General features: G+C 25.6%; 1 pseudogene; it reads right to left on the reverse strand.

Moving 5' to 3' along the window:
• Positions 1–666: 666 nt before the first annotated feature.
• LOC124918264 lies at positions 667–1,039 on the reverse strand (annotated as a pseudogene).
• Positions 1,040–5,652: the final 4,613 nt, after the last annotated feature.

Genomic DNA, 5,652 nt, shown 5'->3' on the forward strand with positions numbered 1-5,652 from the left:
ATTATCCAAGGAGAAAAAGGTTGATAAAGAAAACATGAAGAACTTACCCTCGATAAGATTGTCTTGTTTAAGGAAGATCTTCCGAAGCATACTTTGACCACATGAATTATACTTGAAAACGATGAAAAATACTCTTATCTGCGTGAACATCTAAGAGATCAACATGAAAAATATATATTATCAATGATCCTAATATCATGAAAAACAGAGAACATAGATAATGATGTTCCACTACCCAATCTAAGATTTCTAAGATTTCTAATTACACCACATTTCCTTGTTAGTGTTCTCAAGTAACAACAATGCTTGAGTTATGATCTCAAGATTAGAGAAGAATTACAAATTAGATTATCAATCTAGAGTTACCGTAAATGAAATCTCTTAGCCGCTCTACTCCGAACATGGAATCATATAGATCGACATCGGTAATAGTATAATCGGATTACTTCTACTTCTGCGCAACCGCCATCACTTTTAGGGTATCATCATCATGATTATCAGTAATTGATGAACAGTTAGGATTTTGAAAAATAAAATTGGTTGATCACGACGGTTCCAGGTGAATATGGTATGCAAGGAACATCATTTGCCCAAAAGTATAGAAAAGAATACAAACGTAAAAGAGAAGAACAGAAGGAACCAAAATCAGTATAGGGATGACATCGATCAATAGATGTGAATACTCTCACAATCAAGAGTCCCCTGAGTTTAATCTAAACCATAATGATCAACACCAGCATCAGACAGATGCACCCCGAAATCGAACCGACAATTGAGACCAGATACCCAATCCGAAGAGTAGTTCTGTTAATATGTGCAACCTCGATCGTGAAGATTCCCCGGTGATTGTTATTAATAGGTTTGACCATACGAATGACCTGCTTCAACCCCAACGGAATGATGCTGGAGAAGAGGAAAGAGCCAGAGGAATAGACATGGTAGACGACTAGATCCTCGACAATTTTCAAGGTGGGGCGCAACTTGGATCGTCGACGAAGTCAGTATTTGGTTGCCAAGCGAGGCCAATGAAGATTGTTATATATGGTGAAGAGGTAGTTGATTGGATTTTAATTCAACATTATCTTATAGATTTACTTAAAGATTTACTTTTTTAATTGTCTAGAATATTCTGTTAATATTTACTTTTTGATTGTCTTTGATTTTGGGAATTTTCTGTTATTTGTTATACCGACACACCTTCCCCGAGGTTGATTGACAATATTTGATATCTTTCCATGTATCTCGATACACGTCAAATTTCAAATTTCAAATTTCAAATTTCAAATTTCAAATTTCAAATTTAAAATTTAAAATTTCAAATTTAAAATTTCAAATTTCTAACTTAAAATTATATTATTATATTATATATATATATTTATATATCAATGTTTTTAAATATTTAAATTTAATATATATATATATATAATAAATAAAATATATTATATAAGTTTTTATTATAATTTCAATTTTTAAATTTTTTAGATTAAGTTATATAATACTAATATATATAATATTTATTTTTATATATAAATAAAACTAATAAAAAAATATAATATTTGTTTAAGGTTTATTTTTATATATAAAGAAATACATTAAATTGAACAAATTTTAAAATTAAATCTATTTTACTTAAGTTAATTCTAATTCACTGAAATAATCTTTAATAAGCTTAATTTAATCCTCAATAATATTTTCAATATCAATTGCTTATCATTTACCCGTTCATTTTCTAAAAGAAATCAAAAGGTATATTAAATTCCCCAAATCAATTTATTTTTTCATTTCTTAAATTTTAGATTCTACCTCCTTTATCCAAATTATCTTTAAATCATGAAAACTTGTCAATTTGATTCAACTACCTCCTCACTCAACCATTTAACTCCATATTCAAATTAAATCCTAAGTAAATTGTAATCAGATTCTTAAAATTAAAATATCATATTTATTAAATTATTCGGTGTGAATACTCGAACACATTACCTTAATTAGGGGTGAGCAAACGGGTAAACTCAACCCGTATTACCCAACCCATATTCAATCCAAATTAAATTTACCCAACCCATATTATTTACTAATATGGGTTAGGTAACCCAAATTTTTTTATTTTTATTTTTTCATTTAACATGTATTTGACTAATTTAACACATTTTTATCCGTTTAACACGTTTTTGACATTATTAACACATTTTTAACATGTTTAACACATTTCCACATTTTTCACGTTTTTGGCATGTTTTGACACGTTTAACACATTTTCCACACATTTAACACATTTTTCACACGTTTAAACGTTTCTCACGTTTTTTACACGTTTAATATGTTTTTCACATGTTTAAAATGTATTTCACGTTTTTGGCACGTTTAACACGTTTTTGACAAGTTGAACATATTTTTGACACGTTGAACACATTTTTCATGTTTTGGCATGTTTAACACACTTTTAACACGTTTAACACGTTTTTGACACGTTTGACACGTTTTTCACGAGTACGCCACATATAATACATTTTGACATGTTTTTCACTTTTTTGGCATGTTTTAACATGTTTATCACGTTTTTCAAACGTTTTCAAGTTTTTCAAATGTTTAACACGTTTTTCACGTTTTTGACACGTTTAACCGATTTTGACACGTTTCATACATCTTTGACATATTTTCACATTTTGAGTACATTTTTCACGTTTTTGGTACGTTTTGACACATTTAACATGTTTAACACGTTTCTCATATTTTGATACGTTTAATATGTTTATCACTTGTTTAACATGTCAAAACGTGACAAACGTGTTAAACGTGCTAAAAACGTGAAAAAACGTGTTAAACATATCAAAAACGTGTTAACCATGCCAAAAATGTGTTAAACGTGTTAAAACTTGTCAAAATGTGTGAACGTGCAAAAACTATGTTAAACATGTCAAAAATATATCATATATGCAAAAATGTCAAAAACGTGTTAAATTTGCCAAAACGTAAAAAACGTATTAAATATGTTAAAAATATATTAAATGAGCCAAAACGTGTGAAACGTGTTCAACATATCAAAAATGTGTTAAATGTATTCAACATGTAAAAAATGTGTTAAACGTGTAAAAAATGTAAAAAACGTGTTAAACGTATGAAAACGTGTAAAAAACGTGTAAAGTGTAAAAAACATGTTAAATATGTCAAAAATGTGATAAACATGCTAAAAATGTGAAAAATATGTTAAACGTGTTAAACGTATTAAACATATAAAAAACTTGTTAAACGTATTAAACATATCAAAAACATGTTAAACGTGTTGTAATGTCAAAACGTGTTAAACGTGCAAATAACGTGAAAACCGTGTTAAACTTGTCAAAAATGTGTTAAACGTGTTAAACATGGCAAAAAATGTTAAACATGCCAAAAACGTGAAAAATGTATTAATCTTGTCAAAACGTGTTAAACATATTAAACCTGTCAAAAACATGTTAAACATGACAAAAATGTTAAAATGTGTTAAACGTGTAAACATGTAAAAACCTGTTAAACGTGTCAAAATGTGAAAACGTCTTAAACATGTAAAAAACGTGTTATGAGTGTGAAAACTTGTTAAAAATGTCAAAAACGTGTTAAATGTGCCAAAAATGTGTTAAACGTGTGAAAAAACGTGTTAAATATGTCAAAAACGTGTTCAACTTGAATTTAAAAGATGATTAGTTTATATTGGATTAATAATTGAGAATTAAATTAAATTTATATAATTTGGGTAATTTGCATAACCCTAACCCAACCCAAATTAAACTCAAACCATACTCAACCCAACCCATATTTAACCCAACCCAAATTAACTTACCCAAATTAATATTTTGGGTTTGGGTTAGGGTTGAGTTTGAGTAAACCCAAATTATGCTTACCCCTAACCTTAATAATGTATTTTTTTTTTCTATTCTTGTATTATATTAATAAATATGAGTTTATATAATAATTAGAGAGTGTTTAAATGTGACTTCATGATCTCCTACAATCCAATGTTGCATCAAATTAGTTATTTAAATTATAAGTAAAAACAATATATTTTCTTCATTTTACTTATTAATTATTTAAATAAATTATTTTTATATCAAATAAAAGTAGTCCTATCAAATAGCATTTTTTTTTAAATAATCCTATATGAATGATCAAACAAGTGGCTAGCCTTAACTTACCCAACTTAAATGAAACCCAACTCCTACTCAATCCAACTCAAATTAACTTACCCAAATTAATATTTTGATTTAGGGTGGGTTTGAATAAACCCAAATTATGCTCACCCCTAACTTTAATAATGTATTTTTTTTTTCTATTCTTGTATTATATTAGTAAATATGTGTTTATATACTAATTAGAGAGTGTTTAAATGTGAGTACATGATCTCCTACCATCCAATGTTGCATCAAATTAGTTATTTAAATTATAAGTAAAAACAATATATTTTCTTTATTTTACTTATTAATTATTTAAATAAATTATTTTTATATCAAATAAAAGAAGTCCTATCAAATAACACTTTTTTTTAAAATAATCCTAAATGAATGATCAAACAAGTGGCTAGCTTTAACTTTTAAGCATCATGCATATTCTTATTATGGGCGGGCTTGTTTGATTCCTCAAATTACACGTGCCTTCATATACAGTAGTTGATCAGACCTTTTATTTATTTATTTTTTATATATTTATGTTAGTTCAGTTAAAAAAACTGATAATTAAATTTATTTCATTAGCTAAATAATAAATTAATATTTAACATTATTAAACATAATAAAATTTATTTATTTAGGTGTATTTTATATATTTTATTTCTTTCTAAATATATATTTTCACATTTTTTTGAAATAGGCCTATAAGAATATTTTTATTTCCTTAAAAACTGGATCATCATGATTTATCTCTATTTGAGATAATGATTTATCTCTATTTGAGATAACACGTTTTCTAACTGTGTTGTAAATGTTAACCTAATTAAAATCTTAAATTTTATAATTTTGAATTAGAATATTAATTTTAATTTAAATAAAATCTTAAACTAATTAATTTTTTACGATTTTAAATTTATTATTTTATAAGTTATAAATTATTTAGATTTTTTTATTCTATACTATTTCACGGTGAATTTATATTTGTAAATTCAAAAATAAAATTATTATTCAAATGAACTCATTAATTGATTTTGTAACTAATTTTTTTTTATTACGAATATTTGATATTTCTTCTTAAATTAATTTTATATTTAGTTATGATAACACGGTTTGAAATTCACTTTATTAAAATAATTTACTTTTTTTTATTTAATTTTAAATTAACCTATTTTACTAACATAACAAAAAATTTAATAATACATAAAATTAATTACAATTAATTTTTAAAATTATTGACGATTTTGTTCTCAACATCATTGACGACGTCTTATATGCCCTCGTTGACTATAATTTGTGGGAGGTGTAGTCAATATCAACGATGTCGAACAAAATTGTTAATACAAAATTGTTAATAATTTAAAAAGATCTAACCGTAATCATTTTATGAATTAATAAATTATTGTTTTGATTAAGATGTTTTAATTTGTTAGTATTTATTAATTATTTATGTACATATGAAATGAATAATTTTTATTGTATAAAAATAATAATTAAACTGTATAAATATATATAA

Source organism: Impatiens glandulifera, unplaced genomic scaffold (assembly GCF_907164915.1).
Source record: "Impatiens glandulifera unplaced genomic scaffold, dImpGla2.1, whole genome shotgun sequence".
Taxonomy (NCBI): domain Eukaryota; kingdom Viridiplantae; phylum Streptophyta; class Magnoliopsida; order Ericales; family Balsaminaceae; genus Impatiens; species Impatiens glandulifera.